At 46.3% G+C, this 25,228-nt stretch overlaps 1 protein-coding gene across 1 annotated transcript in view; it reads right to left on the reverse strand.

Moving 5' to 3' along the window:
• The window catches only part of ZBTB2 (zinc finger and BTB domain containing 2), a 35,909-nt gene extending 32,048 nt beyond the window's left edge, over nt 1-3,861 (reverse strand). Inside the window, exon 1 of the mRNA XM_073627825.1 lies at nt 3,319-3,861. The gene's annotated coding sequence lies outside the window, so the exon portion shown is untranslated. The remainder of the gene's footprint in view (nt 1-3,318) is intronic.
• Between the last annotated feature and the right edge of the window lie 21,367 nt (nt 3,862-25,228).

Genomic DNA, 25,228 nt, shown 5'->3' on the forward strand with positions numbered 1-25,228 from the left:
ATGGGGCGGTCAGATGGAAATGGACTGCCTGTTCATTTCCATCCGACTGTCATCCAATCTGCTGAACGGATCCCCATCCATTTGTTTTTAGCAGACCGGATGCCGGCGGGTGTCAGCGGACACTCCACAGAACAATTGATGGTCTGATCAGGTCCGCCTGAAAAATGGTCAGGTGGACCCAATCAGTCTACTGGTGTGAAAGGGGCCTTAACCTCCCTGGCGGTATGATTATTTCGGATTTTAGGTGCTGAAAGCGGTACCATTATTTTGCATGGAAATTTGGCGTTTTATATTGTAGGTCTGTAAATCTTAACAATAACACACTTAAATCTGTCCAAACCAGAGTCTAGTAGATATCCCGGGTATGATAAAGTTTGAAACACAAAAACATAAATTATAATATAATAAATAAAAATAAATAATAAAAAAAAAAAAAAAAAAATATTAATAAAATAAATTTCCCCACAATTCACTATCGCTCAATTCTGCAAGTGTTCTAATTTACTATCGCTGTTTTCTAGCTGGTCTAAAGCCACTTTTGACGTAAAGGGACACTTTTTGGTTGCTATGGATAATCTCCAGTTTCCAGGCAGAAAGAACAGTGTATATCATGTAAAACTGCATGCAGGGCATGGGCCAAAGCACTGGGGACAAAAGGGATGTGAAATCATTTCATACAGTACTGTAATCTGTAAGATTACAGTACTGTATGTGTTATGATTTTTACTTTTTTTTGAATTTGCCGCCAGGCTCCGCCCCCGTGCGTCGCGCCGCTCGCAGGGAACGGAGCCTGGCACGGAGAGGCTTCGGAGGAGGACGGAGCCCACGGACACTGCAGGTGACATCGCAGGATCCCGGGGACAAGGTAAGTAACGCCGCCCCAGGATCCTGCAATGCGATCCCGAGTGTGGCTCGGGGTTACCGCTAATGGTACTGAATTTTAACCCCGAGCCACACTCGGGAAAACCGCCAGGGAGGTTAAAAAACACTCATCTGTATCAAATCCAATCCCGTTCTACCAGCCACTGTTTATAAACAGTGCTGGTAGACAAGTAGTTAAAGCAAACCTGTGCTTTGCCCATTCAGTGCGGTCTTATAGTGGTAGTATAGTCAAAATTGTAAAAACGCTGATAGGCACCCTAGAGGTCTTTTCTATCACAAATGTTCCCCACCTGTCAGTGGTAATGTGATTTGAGCGCGTACATGGGAAGCATGTACAGGCCACTCTGTGAGCCACAGGTTATGTGACTCCCATGCACATGTGCAGGAGTGACATCACCAGGGCCCAGCCATTCCAGTGGCCGAATATATGGAACCTGGAAGAAAAAGGCACACCATTGTGAGGGCATCTGGCCTGGTATGTGGTATGTCAAAACCAGGTACCCCCCCCCCCCCCAAAAGTGACATTTCTTAAAGCGGAGGGGGGGGGGGATTCCTAACTCTAGGCTCATACTTATGCATGTGGCTGCAAGAATCGCAATTCCCACAATAAAAACGCGCAAGGCTGCCATTCATTCTAAATTACACACCCACGCATGTAAAAATAAAGCATGTTTGCAAATGCAGGAACATCGCATGGTCAAAATGACCATGCGATTTCCCTGCAGGGCACTTTTAGAAAAAGAAGCATGCACCATTCTCTGTGGGAAGCACAGGCACGGAAGCCCATTCATTCGAAAAGGACTGCCGTGCCTGGAAAAATGGTGAGATGTGAAACCTCCTATTTTGGGTGAAACTCTGCTTTAAGCCTATGGACCCAAAACACACCTTCCTGCGTGACAAAAAGTGCCTGCACCCCTAAAAAAAAAAAAAAAAAAGCAAGAGAGAATTTTACCAGCACATCAAGGATCTCCAGAAGGGGTCCAAAGCTTTAATCAGCGATCACATCATTGCAGATTGCTATTTTGCAATCTGCTGTAAGGATTAGGCCCTCATTCACATTGACTGTGGCTTTAAAATCATGTAACTTCATTTGAAAGCGCACGATTTCAAAGCCATGTCAGTGCGACTTGGAAGCCATCCATGTGGCTTCATGCACAAATGTCTATGCAAGTCGCACCCGAAATTGCCAGCAGTGTAGGAACTACTTTTTCAAATCGATGCGACACCGCAAAGTCAGCATTGCATTGATTTGAACAGTACGATTGCCAGCAACAGGATATAACTTGTCATGCGATTTGACCTGTCAAAGGTTGCTACAATGTGAACGAGGGCTAAAGCTTTGGACCTATTCTGGAGATCCTTGGTGTGTTGGTGACATTCTCTTGCTCTGACTCGACATGATTCCAGCCGGAGGTCGCTTCAGCACCCACTTATATGCACAGCCATTTCTACAGGTACGTGTGTGTTGGGAATAGTGTGTTGAAACCTCTTTCAAAAAGACACTCCATGAAAACTGCATAGATGTGATGGGCCTTATAGGTAGCCATATTAAAATCGAACATTGTGTGTTCATGTGCTTCTAAAAAACGCACAGGCGTGAACCTAGCCCCTTGGGCTATGAAACAGAAAGCTAGCAGCTGATTGGTCGGCAGACACAGCTACTCCAGGCTTAATAAATTCCCTCTCCAAAGATCACCTAGCACAGTAATCTGGTACACAGAACACACATCCAGCCATCCTCACCCACGTGCACACACAGATGGCACCGCCCATTGTTAGAAGCAGCCTGCCATGCTTGGGTCTGCTGAGCACGTTGTGGGCCCCTTTGACCTGCTGCCACTGTAAACCATCCAGTCCAGGCCTTCCCCTCCCCCCAGAAACACACACAGCCGATCCCCCAAGCGGCCCAGCCCCTCGCTGCCTGCAGTGTCTCAGGACGTCCCCGGCCGGATACAGAGCAGTGTGATGGGCCGGGGAGGGGGGCGGAGCCGGCGGGCGCTGCCACTTCCGCGCAGCTGTGAGGGGGAGGAGAGCGCGTGTGTATATGGGGGAGGGGAACAAGCTAACGAACAAAGATGGCTCCGGCTCGCGCTGTCGCCTAAGCGGTGGAGGAGAGGCGGGGTGTGGAGGGGGACGAGCTGGAGCACACACACACATGGCGGGCCATGGCCGCCGTTCTCATGCCTTCCTTTGTCCCCCGTAGCCTGTTCCGTGGCCCGCAGTACACCAAGGCGGCGGAGAGGCTCCCAGCACCGTACATAGTACAGCCTCCGCCGGCACGGTGCAGTCACTGTCCGGTGTCCCTCCAGGCCTCGCCTCCTCAATGTTACCCCATAAACCCCCCTCGTAGTGGGGAGCCCCGGACACACGCGGCAGCCCCCCAATAAAAGAAGGCACACGTGGTGCCGGCCCTACCGCCCGCTAAAGTCTCCTCACCTCAGCCGTACGTCTCAGAGCTCCGCCGCCGCCTCCTCCTCCTCCGTCTTGTCTTCCTCTCCGAGAGGCGGGCTGGAATAGAGCGACGAGGGGAAAAAAAAACCGTCGGTGCTTTCCTGTCCGGTTACGTTAAGGTCACATGACCGGCAGCGGGGAGGGGGGGCAGTCGTGCAGTGAAGCTTGCAATGCTCTCCCGCCGGGAGTATGAGGAGGCGAGAGTCGCCTTCCCCTCCCCCTCTTCCTCCTCCTCTGTGTCTCGTTTTTTTTTTTTCTCCCTGCGCCCAGAACACGGCCCCGCCACCTCCACCGCCGCCATGTCGGTCTCCTCCCGCCGGAGCCGCTCGTGTCAGGGAGAGCCGCGCGCTGTTTTCTGCATTGGCCTGTCACAGACTTTCATGGCTGAATGTGGCCAACCACAACAAGGGTCACGTCAAAAAAATAATTGTGGAATAATAAAGACGACCAATACGAATATCGCATGCATCTCTCAACACACGTTCTCAGTACATTTCAGTCAGGGAGCTCTCCTCACAGCCCTGGCCTGTGACTGAATATAGTATTTCTAGTCAGCAACCTCTACTACAACCTATGACTGCATGAGGAAAGCACAGTCCTGTCTGTGCTGTTCATCCACACAAACTTTAAAGTGTACGCAAAGCCAGAGTCCTGTTCGCGTCCGAGCAATTTGTGACCCAGTTCCAAAAGTACCACAACGCTCCACAATAAGGCCCCCCGCACGCTGGGCGGCAAAAACGGCTTTTTAAAAGTCCTGTTCACGTCCCTGCAATTTGTTACGCCGTTCCAGAAGTGCCACAACGCACCATGATAAGGCCTCGCACATTCTGGACAACAAAAATGTCACTTTAAAAGTCCTGTTCACGTCCCTGAAATTTGTTTCGCAGTTCCAAAAGCACGACAACACTCCACGATAAGGCCTCGCGCATGCTGGGCGGCAAACACGCCGCTTTAAAAGCCTTGTTCACGCCCCAGCAATTTGTTACCCAGTTCCAAAAGCGCGACAATGCTCCATGGGCCTCGCACACGCTGGGCGGCAAAAACGCCTCTTTACAAGTCTTGTGCACACCCCAGCGATTTGTTACCCAGTTCCAAAAGCATGACAACGCTCCACGATAAGGCCTCGCACGTTCTGGGTGACAAAAACGCCACTCTAAAAGTCCTGTTCACACCCCAGCAATTTGTTACCCAGTTCCAAAAGCGCAACAACACTCCACGATAAGGCCTCACGCATTCTGGAGGACAAAAACGCCACTCTAAAAGTCCTGTTCACACCCCAGCAATTTGTTACCCAGTTCCAAAAGCGCAACAACACTCCACGATAAGGCCTCACGCATTCTGGACGACAAAAACGGCACTTTAAAAGTCCCGTTCCCATCCCTGCAATTTGTTACGCAGTTCCAAAAATCACGACAACGCTCCACGATAAGGCCTCGCACATGCTGGGTGGCAAAAACGGTGCTTTAAAAGTCCTGTTCACACGCGCAATGTGTAGGGCTGCTCCGTGGGTGTATTTTGGTTTTGTGCTGCCCTAGGCAAGACTAAAATTGGGCGCTCCCCCCATCTAAATTTGTCCTCCTCCAACCCCTTTAAAATTGTGCACGCTTGTGCAACGGTGACAAATGATGTAAGCTTTACTATCCATAGGTGTTGCTATAAACAACTTTCCAGATTATCACTTTAGATGTACAGATGAGGTCTGGTGCTGCAATTACTGCCCATGATCTGACCTTTGCAATGATACCTCACATATGTGGGACGATTGCTGTTTACGTGCCTGCAGGACCGACGCGCACATCCGCCTTTGCACAGGAGGAAAGGGGCACGTTACATTTAAAAAAAAAATGTAATTATTAATTTTATTTATTTATTTTCACTGTTGCTTTACATTTTTTAATCGCTTTTATTGCTGTCGTAAGGAATGTAAACATCCCTTTTGACAGCAATAGGCATGTGACAGGAACTCTTTATGGAGAGATCAGGGTAAGACCCCAAATCCTTCCTCTGCACCTAAAAGCATTTCAAAACACCAAGATTGGTGTTTTTGAATGCTTTAGGGCCAGTTCACACCACATGCAGTCCAGTGCGTTTTTTTCTGCATCAAAAATGCAGAGAAAGTAGTTTATATGGTTTTTAATGGCATGGTTCACACCAGTGCTTGAAGTTCCAGTTCGTTCCAGTTTCAGAATAAAAAGTAGAACATGTTCCATTTTTCCTGCACTGGACTGTTTCAGAACGCTGGAAAACGCATCAAAAACGCACTGGTACACACATGTCCTTATTTTAAGGTTAAGAAAAAAGAGGGGGGGGATGCATACATCTCAACTCTCCTGTGAGCCGCGGGAGTCTCCCGCATTCGGGTGCGTGCTCCCGGACACCCGCGAGCGCTGGGTGATCTCCCGGCTGAGCCTGTCACTCAGTCACACACAGAGCAGCCTGAGCGGCTTGAATGAAGTACGGCCGCTCGGGCTGCTCTGTCTATGGCTGAGTGACAGGAGGACAGAGCCAGGAGGAGGGGCAAGGGTGGGCTGGGTGTGGGGCAGGTTGGCAATCTCCCCCCGGGCCGCTCTGATGCTTGGTAAAAAGGCTGCACTCATGGCTTGGTAATGTGGGGCCAGTGACACTATGCACAGCCACCGGTCACCACTTCAAAATGCTGCGGAGCGGTAGGAATATGCCTGCTGGAACTCTGATTCCAGCCCAGGGACGAACATCAGGAGCCGGGAGGTAAGCGGTGACCGCTGCCTGGACAGGGTTAACACAGGTCACGGCTGCCGCTCACCTCCCACTGTGCGCCCGTTACCTGTGTCTCCTCCGAGGTAGAGGGCTGCAAGGCTCAGCCTCAGAGCACACCGGTGCTGACATCCCCTCCTCTCTCTGCACGGACGTGAGAAGAGATAGGGCTCATCAGCTCCTCCTCCTGGGCCTGCCCCACCCACACTTCCCAGGCATGTTTGAACCCAGAAAAGAAAAGCTGCAGACAGTCTGCACCTCAGCCTCCATCATGGGGTGACTAAGCTCACCCTCTCTCCTGCCTCGCGGTGTATAAAATGATTTTAAGGGGTGCTCTGTGGACTTTGATAAGGGAGGAGGTGGGGCAGGCTTTGGTGAGCAGAGACTCCCTTTACACCAGAGTCCACAGCATTCCCCCTTAAATCAAGGTTCCCAGAACACCCCTTACATCAGATCCCCCCTTAAATCAGTTTTCCCCTTTACATTAGAGTCCACAGAGCTCCCCCTTACAGTGTAAGTGGAAATTCTGTGCCTCCGTATCCTTCTTTGCCCCCCTCTTGTCCCCCCACAGCCGGCTCCCCTCCTCTCCTCTCCCGCCAGCTGTGGGGGGAACTAGTAATAGGACACAGTGAGCGAGATCGCTCCTGTGTCCTGTGATTACTGAGCAGAGTAAACTGCTACTGAATACTCTGCTCAGTTTATGAATGAACAGGAACCTCCGTCTCCTGTTCATTCATTTTTAGTGCTGAGAAAGGGACTGGGGAACCTGTGTCCTCAGTCCCTTTGTCTGTCTCAAAGGGGAGATATCAGGGGTCTGTTTAGACTTCTGACATCTCACCAAAGCCCCTCAAAAAAATATTGTAAAAAAAATTCTAAAAAATGAAAAAGTGTAAAAAAATAAAATAAACTACTGACACCCCTCTCCTCTGCCCTACCAACACCCTCCCCCCAAAAAGCATTGTGAAAAAAAAAAATTAAAAATAAATTAAATTGTAAAAAAATCAATTGTTAAAAATAAAAAAACTACTGACACCGTCCACTGCCACCCATCCCCCACCCCCTTCCCCAAAAGCACTGCGAAAAAATACTGAGTGATTTTAAAAATATTTTGCCATGGGGGGGGGGGGGGGCTGGGCATTTGCGGGTGCGATGCTCCACCTTCCTGAAATGAATTTCTGCAGGTTGGGATGACTGAAAATGTACTGGACTGCATCAAAAACGCGCATGCAGAAAAGCTTTTGGAATGCATCCAGACTGTGTTTCTATGATGTGAACTGGCCCTTAGAGTTTTAAAGACTGGCTCATATGATTTTTCGAGTAAACCAGAAGTGATGTCATGTCATTGCTTCCTGTTTACTGTTAAGAACAGCCGATCCTGGCTTTGCATGGCTGTCAGGCCAGCCGATGGATGTGGCAGCTGGTCACCGTGTCTCCCGATGGGGCAGGAGAGCCACAGAAGGCAGTGGGAGGGGGGGCCGTCCCCTGCTGTTGCTTGTAGTAGCAATTTAGCGGCAAAAAAACGATATTCCGGTACAGGCGCTGTCCCCCTAAAATATGTCACCCAAGGAAAACGCCTTGCTTGCCTCGCGGTACATACGCCCCTGGGGCAGCCCACTAAAGTGAATGGAGCTGCAAAATACATGGAATCGCACTTCTGAAATCGCGAACAGGGCCTAAGGGAGTTTGACGGGTTGTTGTTTTGTGACTTTCCATGTTATCCCAAAAATATTCTCCTGCTCTTAAAGTGTAAGTCCACCCCAAAACTAAAATCCCTCCAGCTACAGACATCCACGATCTAACACTAACCTATCTAGCCCTGTAAAGAAGAAATCGGTATACATACTTTTTTTAAGCTGATCCGATCTCCAGCGGCGGAAGCTCGGCAGAGGACACAGTGGACAACGGCTGTGAAATGAATGGGGAGCGATGTCACCCACAGACCTTCCGTTGTCGCATGTGTCCTCTGCACCCACCTCTACAGAGAAGCTGCAGCTGACAGCTCAGCGTGGGATCGGCTTGGATTGGCTTCAAAAAAGGTATGTATACTGATTTCTTCTTTACAGGGCCAGATAGGTTAGTGTTAGATCGTCGATGTCTATAGATGCAGGAATTTTAGTGTTAGGCTGGACTTCTACTTTAAGTGATGTGCTTTGAATCTTATTGGATTCTCCTCTGAACTGGCTTTTAGGTATAATGCCAATGTGTCTTGCTGCTCCCCCAGGACTATGGGTATACTTAAAGAGACACTGCAAAACAACAACGCAGAGAGAGGGCGCACTGACCGAGCGCATTACCATTATATAATTTTATTGAATGATTAAAACAGGTATACTCACAAGCACATTACACAAATGAGCATATCGTAAAAAAAAAACAACATGTTAGCCTATGTGTTCTTACACACATAAGTGTTGAAGGGCCAGTTCATACCATAGAAACAGGGCCGATCCTAGGGTCACAGACGCCTGGGTGTAGAAATATTTCTGGCGCCCCCACATGGGCGTGGTCATCTTTACAAATTCCTCCCCTTTACACATGTTTCTATGGCAACGACTCAAACACAGAGATGCTCCCCTAAGAAGTCTTTGTTACCCTGGGATCCTCCTATGATCTTTTAACAATAAAGAAAATATAGGAAGCGGGTACACTAATGAGACCTGGAGGGGGGTCTCTCTGATGCACACAGAGAGGGCTTCTGTTAGAGTCTGTTAGAAAGAGCCCCCAGACATAGTACATGAGATGGTCAGAGACTGCAGACATGATACAAGAGACAGTCAGAGACTGCAGACATAGTACAGGAGATGGTCAGAGACTGCAGACATGATACAGGAGATGGTCAGAGACTGCATACATGATACAAAAGACGGTCAGAGACTGCAGACGTGATACAAGGAATGGTCAGAGACTGCAGACATAGTACAGGAGACGGTCATAGACTGCAGACATAGCACAGGAGATGGTCAGAGACTACAGTCATAGCACAGGCGAGGGTTAGAGACTGCAGACATAGTACAGGAGATGGTTAGAGTGCAGACATATTACAGGAGACGGTCAGAGAGTGCAAACATATTACAGTAGATGGTCAGAGAGTGCAGACATAGTACAGGAAATGATCAGAGACTGCAGACATAGCGCAGGAGATGGTCAGAGACTGCAGATATAATACGGGAGATGGTCAGAGACTGCAGACATAGCACAGCAGACGGTGAGAGGGTACAGACATATTACAGGAGGCGGTCAGAGAGTGCAGACATATTACAGGAGATGTCAGAGAGTGCAGACATATTACAGGAGACGGTCAGAGAGTGCAGACATATTACAGGAGATGGTCAGAGACTGCAGACATAGTACAGGAGATGGTCAGAGACTGCAGACATAGTATAGGAAATGATCAGAGACTGCAGACATAGTACAGGAGATGGTCAGAGACTGCAGATATAATACAGGAGATGGTCAGAGACTGCAGATATAATACAGGAGATGGTCAGAGACTGCAGACATACCACGAGAGACGGTCACAGACTGCAGACATATTACAGGAGATGGTCAGCGACTGCAGACATAGTTCAGGAGATGGTCAGAGACTGCAGACATAGCACAGGAAATGGTCAGAGACTGCAGATATAATACAGGAGATGGTCAGAGACTGCAGACAGGAGATAATGGCCGATCGGCCCTCTCACCTGACCCAGCAACAACGGTTCCTCTGATCAGGAGTCAGCTCACTCTGAATTGCCCCTGGCGATTCCGCTGGGTAGAGCCCAGATCTGTATTCTGGCAATGACTCCATTCCTTTCTCCACCAGGGATGGCGCTAGGCTGTGTGGTTTTCCCTCTGGTGGCGCAGGGTAGCGGGGTTCTCTCTGATGGTGTTCCCTTAGCACTGTCCTCTCCCTCTGGAGTCCTGGGTGCACTTCCCTGAAAGCTTTCCCTGGCTCATGGCTCTCTCACTCCCATTCAGCTGGGCATGCTGTGTGGGCTGCAGTTTCCGTGTTACAGTGGGGCTGCCAGTCCTCGGGACTACATGTCCCACAGTCCTCTTCTGTGCTCATTTTTTAATTCTATTTCTTCCCTGGCTGATATAAGGGCGGGGGAAGAAACATAGTGGGCAGCTGTGCTGGCAAGTACTGCTCACTAGTACAGCAGCGCGAGGAGAGGGAGGGGGAAAGAAGAGCCCGCGGCTGCATTGGCTTCACTAGGGTTGGTGTCACCCCCCCTCCACCAACTATAGTCACCCCTCAGTACAGACCCCCCTCCGTCAGTGCCGATCCCCCACTAAGTATAAACCCCTCCCTCAGTACAGACCCCCCTCCATTAGTACAGACCCCCTCCACTAAGTATAGACCCCCCTCTGTCAGTGCAGACTCCCACTAAGGGAGCTCTTTAAAAGCTATGGGCGGAAGTGGCGTTTTGACGTCGCTTCCGCCCTGCAATGGTATGGAGATGGGTGGGGCCATCTTCCCCTCACTCGTCTCCATACCACACACGGAAGAGGACCCGATCGCCTCCGCCGCTGCCAACGGATCTGGTAAGTGGCGGAGGGCACCGGAGAGCGGCAGGGTGGAGAGCGGCAGGGTGCCCGCCGCCGATAAAAGTGATCTTGCTGCGAATCTGCCACAGAGACCACTATTATCAGAAACCGGACCGCCCGCTGAAGAAGAGGATACCGCGGTTATGGCAGCTAGCTGCTGCCATAACAAAGATATCCATCTTCAAACAGCCAACGTATATCGGCGTGCGGCGGTATGGAAGTGGTTAAAGTATAATTAAAGGGAAAACTTTCTTAAAGTTTTGATAGAGTGTAGAGGGATTGAAACCCCTGTTTTATTGCTGGCTGTGCCCTCTCAATTTGTCCTGTTTATCATTAAAAATGAAAGTAAAATAGAAAACCCAAATTTTGGGTTGTTCATAGAACAGTAATAGAGGGGAAATGTTCCAATGTGGACATTAGCTCTAATGACCTGATCCCCAAGAAATTCCCTTTATTTGCAGGGATTTTCTCCTACTTCCTGGTTGGCTATGGGACAAGAAGTGAAGGGAAATCTCCCCAATGGAACACAGATGATGAAAAAAAAAATCCGACGGGTTATAACCCTCCCTTACTCTATCCAATATGAAAAAGAAAGTTTTGCCTATAGTTCTACTTTAAAGTAGAATTCCAACCTAAACCTAACTAGTCCTAAAGATGCCCCCCTCCCCCACAACACCTGTGCTGACTAGCCTGTCAAAGATCTATATACAGTACTTACCTATCTCAGGTCTTCACCAGTCTGGTCATGTGCAGGAGCAGGGCCTTCCTAACCCTCTTGTATTGTTGCTGTATTGTCTCCCTGGGATTGGTGCCGTCACTCATAGGCTTCCATGTCCTAGCCATTGTTGAGTGCTCTTTCCTCTCCCCTGCAGCCTCTGCTGACTGACACAGGGGAGCCGGATCACCTGATCAGAGTGCTATGGTTATGCAATCAGCTGATGATTTTTTATGTCTTATATCCCTGTGACAATAAAAATTGAAATTTTATATATCTTTGGTTTTGGTGCCTGGAAAGTCCCATATACCCAACGGTTGTTCTGCATATATTTTAATTTATGAACGTAAGTTATCGATCGCATCATTGTTTCCACCATGTAATCTCATAATCTTGTTGTAGGGTGGGAGGGGTCATGGGATGGTAGTCACGTCCTCCATGCTTCCCTCTTGGGCACCAAACAAGAGTCACATGAGAGGCCTACCCCGGGGGGGGGGGGGGTTTCTGGGCTACGCTAGGCACTTTGGATAGCATCAACTCTAGTAAACACTCTCGATCTAATATACACCACCACGGTCACTGATGCATTTAGGTAGGACACAGAGTCAAAGCCCTCTCCACATGTTCAATATATCGCTGCTACCTCACTTCCAGTAACGGTATGGAGCCCCACTGTGCACTTTACTTAAAGTGGTTGTAAACCTCAGACATGAAATACGATCAAAGCATATCCCTCTATAGTAAGCACTTGTCTCAATTAAGAGCACTGAGTGTTACTTTTGTCTGCTGCCTCCTTCTCCTGTTATGAGCATGAGTCACTTCTGACAAGTTTTTCTGACACTGGGAGAAAAAAGGTGAGAGGGGAGGGACCTCCAGCCGACTGACAGTCCCAGCTCTGTTCCTGTGTGATGGGGGTTGTGTCCCTTCCCTCCAATCAGCTCTCAGAGCTCTCCTCACTGATATTGTGTTACTTCAGCTCTCCGCCCCCTTTTTTCTGAACTCTCAGACAAGTTTTATAGATTCAGTACTTTGAACTGATGTAGAGAAGAAAGGGCTGCTGTTAGACAGGTACAACTTATGTAGGAGGATTTGTTTCATCTCTATGTATCACCTGAGGCCTGTCACCTCACTGGGTATACAGTATGTAAGAGTTTACAACCACTTTAACTCTTCTTCTTTCGTACCTGTGCACAGCCTGGGGACCTCTGTCCTTGTTGCTATGGGAGACAGACCTGCTCACAGAGAGAATGCTGGCAACAACTCTTCCTGTAAGAAGCTTAAGAAGCTATCCCACATGTCACGTGTACACACTTATGACAGGCTGCTAGAGAAACCTTTGTTTAATTTGGTAACCACTTGTATCTTTACACTGTACAGTATTAACTCTTGTACTGTTATCTTCATACCCCAATGTGCTTAGCTGACCCAAACTGTAGGGTATGTGTGCCAGTTACTTACATTACACCCCTTGAGTAACTTCAGGCTAGGCAAAGCTCTACTTAAAGCTGAGTTCCACCCAAAAGTGGAAGCTCCATTTATCTGACTCCTCCCCCCCTCCAGTGCAACGTTTGGCACCTTTCCGGGGGAGCAGGTACCTGGTTTTGAAGTTCGACCCCCTTCCTCCTTTCCCCGCCGCCATTCAGAAAGCGCAGCGCGCAGTGCGCAGTAGGGAACCGGCTGTGAAGATGCAAAGCTTCACTGCCGGTTTCCCTTACAATGGTGGCGGCAGCACCCGAGAGCCGATGAAAACATCAGCTGCAGTCCCGACATCGCTGGATTCCAGGGCAGGTAAGTGTCATAGTTACATAGTTACATAGTAGGTGAGGTTGAAAAAAGACACAAGTCCATCAAGTCCAACCTATGTGTGTGATTATATGTCAGTATTACCTTGTATATCCCTGTATGTTGTGGTCGTTCAGATGATTATCTAATAGTTTCTTGAAACTATCAGTGCTCCCCGCTGAGACCACCGCCTGTGGATGGGAATTCCACTTCCTTGCCGCTGTTACAGTAACGAACCCTCTATGTAGGTTAAGGTTAAACCTCTTTTCTTCTAATTTTAATGAGTGGCCACGAGTCTTGTTAAACTCTCTTCCGCGAAAAAGTTTTATCCCTATTGTGGGGTCACCAGTGCGGTATTTGTAAATTGAAATCATATCCCCTCTCAAGCGTCTCTTCTCCAGAGAGAATAAGTTCAGTGCTCACAACCTTTCATCATAACTAATATCCTCCAGACCCTTTATTGGCTCTGTTGCCCTTCTTTGTACTTGCTCCATTTCCAGTACATCCTTCCTGGGGACTGGTGCCCAGAACTGGACAACATACTCTAGGTGCGCCCAGACCAGAGTCTTGTAGAGCGGGAGAATTATTGTTTTATCTCTGGAATTAATCCCCTTTTTAATGCATGCCAATATTCTGTTTGCTTTATTATTAGCAGCTTGGCATTGCATGTCATTGCTGAGCCTATCATCTACTAGGACCCCCCAGGTCCTTTTCCATCCTAGATTCCCCCAGAGGTTCTCCCCCCAGTGTATAGATTGCATTCATATTTTTGCCACCCAAATGCATTATTTAACATTTTTCTACATTGAACCTCATTTGCCATGTAGTTGCCCACCCCATTAATTTGTTCAGATCTTCTTGCAAAGTTTCCACATCCTGCGGAGAAGTTATTGCCCTGCTTAGCTTAGTATCGTCCGCAAATACAGAGGTTGAACTGTTTACCCCATCCTCCAGGTCGTTTATGAACAAATTAAACAGGATTAGTCCCAGCACAGAACCCTGGGGGACCCCACTACCCACCCCTGACCATTCTGAGTACTCCCCATTTATTACCACCCTCTGAACTCGCCCCTGGAAGCCCTATGGTCCATGCCAATGGACCTTATTTGGTACAGTAAACGTTTATGGGGAACTGTGTCAAATGCTTTTGCAAAATCCAGATGCACCACGTCTACAGGCCTTCCTTTATCTAGATGGCAACTCACCTCCTCATAGAAGGTTAATAGATTGGTTTGGCAAAAATGATTCTTCGTGAATTCATGCTGATTACTGCTAATGATACCGTTTTCATTACTAAAATCTTGTATATAGTCCCTTATCATCCCCTCCAAGAGTTTACATACTATTGATGTTAGGCTAACTGGTCTGTAATTCCCAGGGATGTATTTTGGGCCCTTTTTAAATATTGGTGCTACATTGGCTTTTCTCCAATCAGCTGGTACCACTCCAGTCAGTAGACTGTCAGTAAAAATTAGGAACAATGGTCTAGCAATTACTTGACTGAGTTCCCTAAGTACTCTTGGGTGCAAGCCATCTGGTCCCGGTGATTTATTAATGTTAAGTTTCCCAAGTCTAATTTTAATTCTGTCCTCTGTTAACCATGGAGGTGCTTCCTGTGATGTGTCATGAGGATTAACACTGCACCATTAGGCCTCATACACACGGACATTTTAAAAAAGGGGCTGGAAAGCTAGTAACAATGCCTGGAAGAAAAGCAGCGTTAAAAACACGATTTTATTAGCGTTTTGATTTGGCGCCAGTGCGCGTTTAATGTCGTTTGTAAGCGTTAACGCCAAGGCGCGTTTTAAAAAAAAACATCCCTCTGCTATTTTCCACTCCCAAATTGCCCATCCCCCACACCGTGTGCAAATGGTGACTCAGCTCCCCTCTAGGTGTGCACTCACCAGATGAAGTTGCTTTGCACTCTCATGCTCAGCAAATAAGTGACAACCCACACAGGCTTAAATCATCCATCGATATCCAATCGTGAAAGTAGATCTCATGGAAAATCCACATATAAAGAAACAAAGTGCTCCAATAGTGCAGTATCACTTGATGAAAATGTATTAAAGTTAAAAAAAGCTTCAAATATTGCACTCACATAGAATCAAGTAAATATAGGCATGTAACAAATCCACAAACAGCGGACCAGCATGTGTAAACCATATCTCACCTACACAAAATAGTAACCCTCGGAATGTCACTTCTAGTTTTGTGTCCATTGTCACTAATGGTTGCAGTACAGCCACGTCCCAATGCGTTTCATCATCACAACTTACTCCTGGGACTCTGGGAATCCCCCTAGGCTGTAGAAGGATCTTGAAGACAGATGTTCATTGATTGGCACTCCGGTCTCAGCATATTCAGCAGGCCAGCAGGACGGACTCCGGCAACGGCATAGCTCCCAACTGTCCCTGATTTGGAGCAATGTCCCTCTTTCCCTAATTCCTCCTCACGTGTCCCTCATTTTGGTCTGATCTATATAGATGTATATAAAATGCACTTTTTATCTATCAAAAAGTGTTTTCCAGCTCTAAACCTTTCATCTGATTTCTAAATTGCTGCATTTGTAAATTCCAAAAGCCAATATAAAGGAATAGTAGTGGTGAAAAAAGCACTTGTGGGTTTAACCCAGCTTGTTTTTTTTTTTTTAACAATTCTCCTTTAACCACTTCAGCCCCAGGCCATTTGGCTGGCCAAAGACCAGAGTGTTTTTTGCGATTCAGCACTGCGTCGCTTTAACTGACAATTGCGCGGTCGTGGGACGTGGCTCCCAAACAAAATTGACTTCCAGCTGTTGCGAAACTACAAGTCCCATGAGGCTTTGCAAGGCTGACAGTTACAAGCATGACTCCCACAGACAGAGGCATGATGGGCCTTTTACTTTCGCAACAGCTAGAGGGCCACCAATTCAAGACCCCTGCTCTAGACCCTGTTCCTTTTTATAATGCATAGAGCCAGTGAGTCCGACCCAAAAAAGACCGCAAAGAAAGAACCAGGAACATAATTAACCTTCCCAACTGGGGCAGCATAAAACTCTACCCGCCTAAAATCTGATCGATAAAAAATACAGCCCTGTTCATGAACAAAGTATCTCAGTGCTACCAATTGATGCAAAATAAACAATAATAGCCCACCCTGGCCGATCGGCTAAGTTTGATTGAATCCGATATAAAGGGAGTCTAAACTGATCTGAAGGGAACTTATGGCTATTTAATTGTTTGCAGATTCGATCATTTGGATTAAATTGCACATCAATTAGATAACAAAATTGAAGCGTGTATGGCCACTCTTATGCCCCGTACACACGGTCGGATTTTCCGATGGAAAATGTCCGATCGGAGCTTGTTGTCGGAAATTCCGACCGTGTGTGGGCTCCATCGGACATTTTCCATCGGATTTTCCGACACACAAAGTTTGAGAGCAGGCTATAAAATTTTCCGACAACAAAATCCGATCGCGTCAATTCCGACCGTGTGTGGCCTGTTCCCGATGCACAAAGTGCCACGCATGCTCAGAAGAAATTCCGAGACGGAACAGCTCGGTCTGGTAAACTTAGCGTTCGCAATGGATACAACACTTTCGTCACGGTGCAATGTTAAAAATGGTTTAATACAGCGCACTTTCTTCTTTATAATGTGAGAAGAATGAGTAGTTTTGCTGCTCATATTCACAAAGACTTCTCACATACTACTATTATTTATCGGGATTCCCTTAATATATTTTGATTTGTCACATCTGACAAAAATATTTTTGTGTTGTTTTTCTTTTTTTTTTTTTTTTTTAAAGGCAGAATTTTTTTTTTTTTTTTAGGTTTGTATTTTTTCCAAGGCTGATCTTTGTTTTATTTTATTTTTAGTTTTACTCCAGACTATTTTTGTGTGTGTTTTGTGTGTCAAGTTACCACAACACCATTGATATCTTTTATTATTTAATCTCAAGGAGATTGTTTGGTGTTGGTGTCCCTTGTTAATTTCACATTTTACTTTAGAAATGTACCTGAATCCTCACAAACAAACTGTCCTTTTTGAAGGAAAACACACATAGGAGAGTATAATTGAAACCAAAAATCCTTTATTAAGGGCTCAGAACCAAACAAAGAGGGAGGCGACGCTGGAGAAACAGCAGAAATTAGCAAAGCCTTGGACCCCCAGGGCAGACATCAATTCTTTAACATCAAAATTGGTGGCCTGAGGAGTCCATATCTAAGGGAGTGCAGTCTGGTCCAGAAGTCCCCGAGATCTGGAAAGCAGCAGATGACATCTGTGTCCCCAGGCTGTGGTACTACAAGAGCCTGCATCTTTTGCCAGACCAGACTGGACCCAGGGTCATCACTTTCTGGTCTTCTTTCCACGCTTCCTTCCTGGCTGTGGCTCTGCTGTTGGAGATATGGCAGGAGGAGGAGTAGGACCTGGAGGAGGAGGAGGACTAGTAGGACCTGGAGGAGGAGGAGGAACTGGAGGAGGAGGAGGACCATGTGTGAGGTCACAAATGTGGGTAGCAGATGTTATTTGGCCCCTCAACCCCTTATTGAGAGCTTCCAACATTAAGAACTCACACATGAGTTGTTGGCCCTCCTCCATCCGCTGCATTTTGCAGGCAATTATGCCAGCAAAGTCCTCCTCCACAGTGTGGGGGGCTGTCAGGGCCTAAGTAGCCTTCCAAAAGAGGCCTATGGCAGCCTCCTCCAGGGTACTCCTCTTCCTGCCACTTTCTCTTTGCAGGTAGATGGGAGGGACCTGGATATCAGGCAGCCTGCTCGGCCCGGCCACCTCCTGGCTGAGACTTCCCTGTGTATGAAAAAGAGACATGGTTTTAGTTTTTGCATCATCAATCACAATCATAAATTAGTACTCCAAACTAACATCTAGTTAACATCATTGATGGGACAACCAGAAATATTTAGAGGAATGCTGTACCTGGCTCAAGCTGGGCTCCTCCACATGTTGCTGCCTGGAAGGCCCAGGTTGGGCTTCAGAAGCCTCAGCTGGGGGGGAAGGAAGCGTGGAAGGAAGACTGGAGAGTGATGACCTGGGTTCAGTCTGACCTGCCAGAAAATGCAGCCTGTCATAGTACCACATCCTGGGGACATAGATGTCATCTGCAGCTCCGGATCTCTGGGAATCCTGGACCTTCTTGTGCTCCCTTAGATAAGTGCTCCTCGGGCCACCAATTAGGATCTTCAAATAGGTCATGTCTGCCGTGGGGATCACCGTCTTCACAAATTCCAGCAATTGATCCAGTGCTGCCTTCCTCTTTGTTTGGTTCTTATAATGTGGGTGGTTTATCTCCCAAAGACAAGGCAGCTCCCTGAACATATCTATGAAGATTGCCATAAAGTCGTTATCTTTCAAGATATCCATTTTCACTGCAAGACACAACACAAGACAAACCCTAATGTCAGGCAAAACTCTCCTAATCTAGTTACAATATAGGCCTCAATCTAGAAGCAGTATAGGCCCAAGTTTGGCTCTTACCTTCGTTATCACAATCGGCGCCTCCGATACTCCTTCCTCCGCTCACAGATCGTACGTACTACGCACGCGTGTTACGCTTTATACACACTGCGCATGCGTGTAACTCCGCCCGCCCCTGACGTTCTTTCTAGTCTAATCCCCGCCCATTTTCGTTCGGCGCAGTGGGTGAAGAGCACATGGCGGAGTCAGAGCAGGTGCATGCTAATTATAGCAACGAGGAGGAGGAGGAGGAAAGCCCGGATCCGGAAACGTCCCGATCCAGAAGGAGGCGATTTAAGACCTCAAATATGTCCTTTGGTGAGATGTTGGAGATGGTTGACATCCTGAAGAAGGCCGACTATGACGGAAAGTATGGACCTTACCCCAACCCCAATATCAGAAAGGCCAAGATCATGGCGAAAGTGGTCAAAAGTCTGCACCGGAATTTCGGGGTACGACGATCGAAAGATCAGCTCAGGAAGCGGTGGTCGGACCTGAAATGAAGAGAGCCCGAGCAGTACAGAAAGATCCGGAGAGTGCTGCAAAAAAGTAAGTAGTTGTGCTGTGTTCCAATTCTTTTTGTCTTAATTAAGTTCGTGCTGCTCCATGTGCTTTTGTACAGTTTAAAATTGCAACTTTCATGTTCATGGGCACATTATTCGTTCGTATCAAACATTTTTCTTTCAGCCTATAAAACACCATTGTTTTGGCCATATGCATTTGCCCACATTTTTTAGGGCCTACTTGTATGAAAAATATTTGGTTGTGTAGATGGGTTTGTGACTAGAATGAAATGCAAACTAGATTCTGTGTAAGGAGAGGACACTCATCAGCTGTTTTCACATCTGGACGCTGGAGCACTAGTGTGGGACACAAGAACACCATTTTTATTAGGGGGGCCACACAGGTGCTCCAGTGTGTACTATAGGGGTGTCTCTCAATCTGTGAAGCTTGTACAAAACAGGTAAAGTATTGGAGCTTGACAAAGGACACTAAAAATTCAACATCTTGGAACGCTGCAAAAATAGACAATTGTACCCCACTTCCAAGCAATGTTTCATCTTTATAGTTCTGCCATCAAATATCTGTGTGCTAAGTATACCATTTTTGTTTTACATAGGGGAGAAAAGACTCGGAGGACACCCCTCATCCGAGGAGACCACAGACCCCCCACCTCAGGAAGAAGGGGAAATCAACCCAGAACAGGAGGAGGAAGATGTGGTGGAAATAGGCACCACAACAGGTGAGTGTCTGCGACCACAGGCTCAGGTAAGAGATGGATGCCGGCATATTTATAATACCTGTTTTTTTTTTTGGTTTCCTCTCTTTTTAGGTGATCGTGATGTTGTGGATCCAGGGCATTTCATCTTGGAAAGTGCACAGATCCTGATCGGGGAGATCATGGGGTGTAATGTTGCATTGGAAAACCTGAAGAAAAACATCAATGATGTTATTCAAAAAAATAATAACATCATTGATGTTTTGGGGAGAGTTTAAAACCCCTCCAAATCCCTTTGTTTTTTTGTGTGCTACAATGTTAAAAATTTTTTAGCGATTTTTAGAAAAGCCAAATTTTGAGGATGCACACAGTGTGTCAATATGTGCTATCTGCCATCAAGGGAGATCAATGGACGTGTTTTGGGGGTGCAACCCCGTCCTCAATAATAAAGTAGCTGAGAGGAAGGGGTTGCTCCCCCAAAACACGTCCCTTGATCCCCCGTGATGGCAGCTAGCACATGTTGACAGTCGTAAATTGGTGTGCATCTTCAAAATTTGGCTTTTCCTGGGGTGACTTCACCCCATCTGAACGCAATATCAAACACAGTTCCTAAATACTCATGTCTGATATTGCCTTCAAGTTTTACCTAATGTGAACTTTGTAAGTTCAAGATTTGTGTCTTTCTTGTTGTTTTGAAACATGCCTGTTTTATCTTAAATGGACATTTCTATTTTTGATAATGCCACCCCAAAAATTGTTATACAACAAACATGTTGGTTTGTTTTAAAAACCTTTTCTAAATGCACATGTGATTGTGCAGGTATTAAAAAGATTGTTAATCAAGAATGTGTGGATTATTGTCGCAACGCTACAACACTTTTGTGGTGATGTAATTGCTGCTTTCTGTGACAATGGGTGTTATTTCCTAAGGGCAATTCCACTTTGCACTACAAGTGCAGTTTCAGTGCATTTTCAAGTGCACTTGTAGTGCAAAGTGTATTTGCCTTTAGTAAATAACACCCAACAGTGCTTTGTATAAGGGTACACAATCACGCCATTTTCAGGACTCACCACATTTCGTTCAGGGTCAGCTAAAACAAACACAAGCAGTAAATGTCACCAAAGATTTGCTTAATTTTTTTTTTATTTGATCAAGGATTCACAAATTGTCTGGCATATTGATGGCCCCCCTACCCGCAAAGAACTCAAGCTATCTTAGCCTGACATCACGGGAACTCAGGGAGGGCAAGCCAGGACGGCCACTTTCAAGCACCGTCAGGGTTGTTTCATTTATAATTCCGGCCTCAGGCCCAACTGAGCCAGCATAGTGGGCAGAATGTTGCCGTAAAAAGTTATGTAGAACACAGCACGCCAGGATTATATGATTCAGTTTATACTCTGCCATATGGATGGGTGTAAGAAATAGGCGGAACCGGCTGGCCATGTTTCCAAATGTGTTCTCCACCACTCTTCTGGCTCTGGCCAGCCAGTAATTAAAAACTCTCTGGTCCGAGGTGAGGGTCCTCATCGGGAATGGCCGCATAAGGTGGTCCCCCAGCGCAAAGGCTTCATCCACAACGAAGACGAATGGGAGTCCTTCCACATCGTCTTCTGGAGGTGGCAAGTCCAAACTGCCATTCTGGAGACGCCTGTAAAACTCCGTCTGGGCGATGACTCCACCATCGGACATCCGCCCATTCTTCCCCACGTCCACATACAGGAACTCATAATTAGCTGACACCACCGCCAACATCACAATACTATTGAACCCTTTATAATTATAATAGTACAACCCCGAGTTGGGTGGTGGGACGATGTGGACGTGTTTCCCATTAATTGCCCCTCCGCAGTTAGGAAAGTCCCACCGCTGGGCAAAGTCGCCATTCCTTTGGTGTGGAAGGAAACTGTGGAGGAAAAAAAAAATTAGTCTTTTTGCACATTAAAACATGGAAAGCAGATTAGACACAAACATTCTTGGCCAACATCAAGATAACATTTATTAATGGGAATTTTTAAACACCAAACTATAAAGTACACCTATTAGATTCCCCCTCCACCACCCCCTCTCATGGGCCATTTCTAACTTTATAGGGGGGTGAGCTCTTGGACAGGTAACCCTCTCCACTTCATTGAGAGATGAATGCCTACATAATGGGTATTACTTTGAACAGCCCCTCCTTAGTTATACTATTGGCAGCCCACTGGACAGGTAAGAAGTGTCATAATACAAAGATTTAAATACACATTGTACACATTTGAGCACATTTGGACATTCTGCTATTACCTATCAAGATAATAATAGGATACAAAAACTTTAAACAGTACCATTTGAAAGTATACAGGCAGACCCTTACACTACATGCTTTGGGGAATTCATCCATAAATCTGACCACAAAAGAGATGGGTATAGTGTCTATGGGTTTGGCAAAGTCAGCAGATAGATGATGGAGGATAGAGAATTGTTATCAGCTGACTTAGCAGTTGGGGGGAGGGAGGATTAAAAATGATTTGGGGACCCACAAAAAAAAGCCTCTGGCACTCTGCCTGAATTTAAAGCACCAATCACATTTTAAAACATTTTAGGGGGTGTTTGGGGTAAAGCACTACTATGGAGCTGATAAAATACATTGTTAAGTGACTACATGAGGTGAATATAGGGGCAGGAGAGCATGCTGGGGAGGTAAGTGAAGGCAAATATGTATGAAGGACAAAAAAAAATTAGATAAAATTCCAGCATGAATGAGGACAAAGGGGACATTCACAGCATATTACAATCATGGTAATTAGGGAATGAGGAAAGAAATACAATATATTAGCAAACATTATATACAATAAAATGTGATATTAAAGGAAAAAAATCTTACCTTCATATACTCCTTCTGCAGGACCTGGATGATGGCAGAACAGGTCTCTGGGATAATGATACCCAGAGCCTGGGGGGAGATGCCTGTCGAGAACTTCAAGTCCTGCAGACTTCTCCCCGTCGCCAAGTACCGCAGGGTAGCGACGAGCCTCTGCTCCGGAGTGATGGCTTGCCTCATGCAGGTATCCTGCCTGCTGATATAGGGGGTCAGCGAAGCCAACAAACGGTGAAATACGGGGTCCGTCATCCTGAGAAAGTTCCTGAAATCATCAGGATTATTCTCACGGATCTCACGGAGCAAAGGCATATGAGAGAACTGGTCACGCTGCAGCAACCAATTCTTGGTCCATGAACTCCTCCCCACCCTGTTCATGGACTGGACTTGTGTCAAGGTCAGGACCCCAACACCAAGCCCCCGCACAGCACGAACTCTATGAGGAGTACGTATACGCAACATGGCTAGAAAACGGTCGGCTGCTCAGAACGAAGTAACAGAACACACTGAAGAACAGCAAGGCCTGTGAAGAGCGACCTAAAAAACAGTAACGAACGAACAAGAACACAATGACAAGTCACGCATAGCTTGCTTGCACGCACTGAAGAGCAGATACAAACCCACAAGCACAAACTGAACCGCAGAAAACGACGTGAAAGCCACGAGTCTGAAAAAGCGCGAATCGTCTCTCACCAAACTTTTACTAACACGAGATTAGCAAAAGGATGCCGCGCTTGGTTCTGAAATGGCCTTTTCTAGTCTCGTCGTACGTGGTTGACGTCACCGCGTTCTTGGCGATCGGAAATTCCGACAACTTTGTGCGACCATGTGTACGCAAAACAAGTTTGAGCCAACATCCGTCGGAAAAAATCCTAGGATTTTGTTGTCGGAATGTCCGATCAATGTCCGACCGTGTGTACGGGGCATCAGGGAGATTCTCATTCTCTATTTATCCTGTTTAGTGTTATTACTGAAAGTGAAAGAAAATCACACAGAATAGAAACAGAGTGGAAATCTATCCATGGGGTATACTAGTTCTAGTTCTAATTAATGGAAATCTCTTCAATGGGACACAGATTGCAAAAAAACCCAAAAAAAACCTTTCCCTTACTTTATCCAAAATGAGAAAAAAAAAAGTTGTGCCTTCAGTTCTAATGCTCAATCTACTCAGTGCGGATATAGCAGAAAAAAAAAGAACTTGACAGGGAACTTATCCGTCCCCACTCTATTGAAAAAATAAAATAAAAAAGTTTTGGCTATACATACACTTTAAAATGCTTAGAAGTGCTGCCAGCAGTTCTCCATTGTTTTAATAGATGTTTATACATGGCCAAACATCACGGATATTGTTTGAAGGTGAGTATTGGCATGAATCGCTGTGCACACTCTCTGTTTAGGATTGTGTAAGACATAAAGGCGTTAGTTTCCTTTAGAGCTTTTTAGTATTCTTTCATGAACTGATATGGTGCTGTTAGATTCAAATGGTCCAGATACCAAAAGATGACCTTTCAATTATAGGCGAGGTTGGTGAGATGGGTCATCCACTGGCTGCCTAGATCACTTGAGCATTCTGCTGGTAAATGGTTGCCATTTGTTTGATGGGGACAGTCACTGTTTTGAAGTGGAATTAAACCTAAAATGTAAAACTTTGCAAGCAGGCAGTTCTTTATTGCAGAAAAGACCTGCTATGTGTCTTCTGCAATAAGGCGCACTTACCTGCATGCTCACAGTCTTCTAATGCATGTACACTGAGCTGCCAGTGCTTCTAATGAATGTGCAAGAGCTATCAATGAGAAACCATTGATTGGAACAAGGGAGAGGACTGTATAGTGAATGTAAATGTTATTTTTTATCTGACCGTCAAGGACCCCCTGAAACCAATCCACTTAGGGGTCCATGAACTCCAGGTTCAGAACCCCTGCTTTAAAGTGATACTGTTGCTTGTGTAAAAAAAAAAAAATGCATGCAGAAAAACCATGTAAAAGAAGAAGCTAAAACCTATTACACATGGGCTGAAGGTCGGCCGACATCGGCCAGTTCAATAAAAAACAGCCAACATTCGGTCCATATGTATGGCAGCTGGTCCAACAGAAGCTGGCCATTCAGCTGGCTTCTGTCAGGCGAGCATGCTGAAGAACCAGCAGCCGACCAGCCTCCGATCAATGTTCTCAGCCAATGGCTGAGAGCGCTAATCTGAGTGTTCTGGTGGGGGATCGTTTCCCTGTCAGAACACAATAGAACATCAAGGGAGATCCGACTGGAGCTGTCAGTTTTTTTTCTGACAGTGGTGTATACTAGACTTAAGTCAGAGATATGGGCAGAGGTCAGCTCCAAAATACTTCAACATAATATGGTACCAACATCCCTAAGTCATATGAGATTGATAGGTAGGGGAAATGGGACTTTAAAGGTACATTTGATATGAAGAAAATAATAATATACTCAAATCTAAAAAATGTACTTATTTTTTACAAAAAAACTGATAAAAAATAGGGAATACAGTATAGATCACAGTCATAGGTACATACACATTCGCCTATCATTGACAGCGAAAAAACTGTAGTCACATACAAATAGATATTACGTCCACACATTTCAACAT

The sequence above is a fragment of the Aquarana catesbeiana genome, linkage group LG04, assembly GCF_042186555.1.
Source record: "Aquarana catesbeiana isolate 2022-GZ linkage group LG04, ASM4218655v1, whole genome shotgun sequence".
In the NCBI taxonomy this organism is placed as follows: Eukaryota; Metazoa; Chordata; class Amphibia; order Anura; family Ranidae; genus Aquarana; species Aquarana catesbeiana.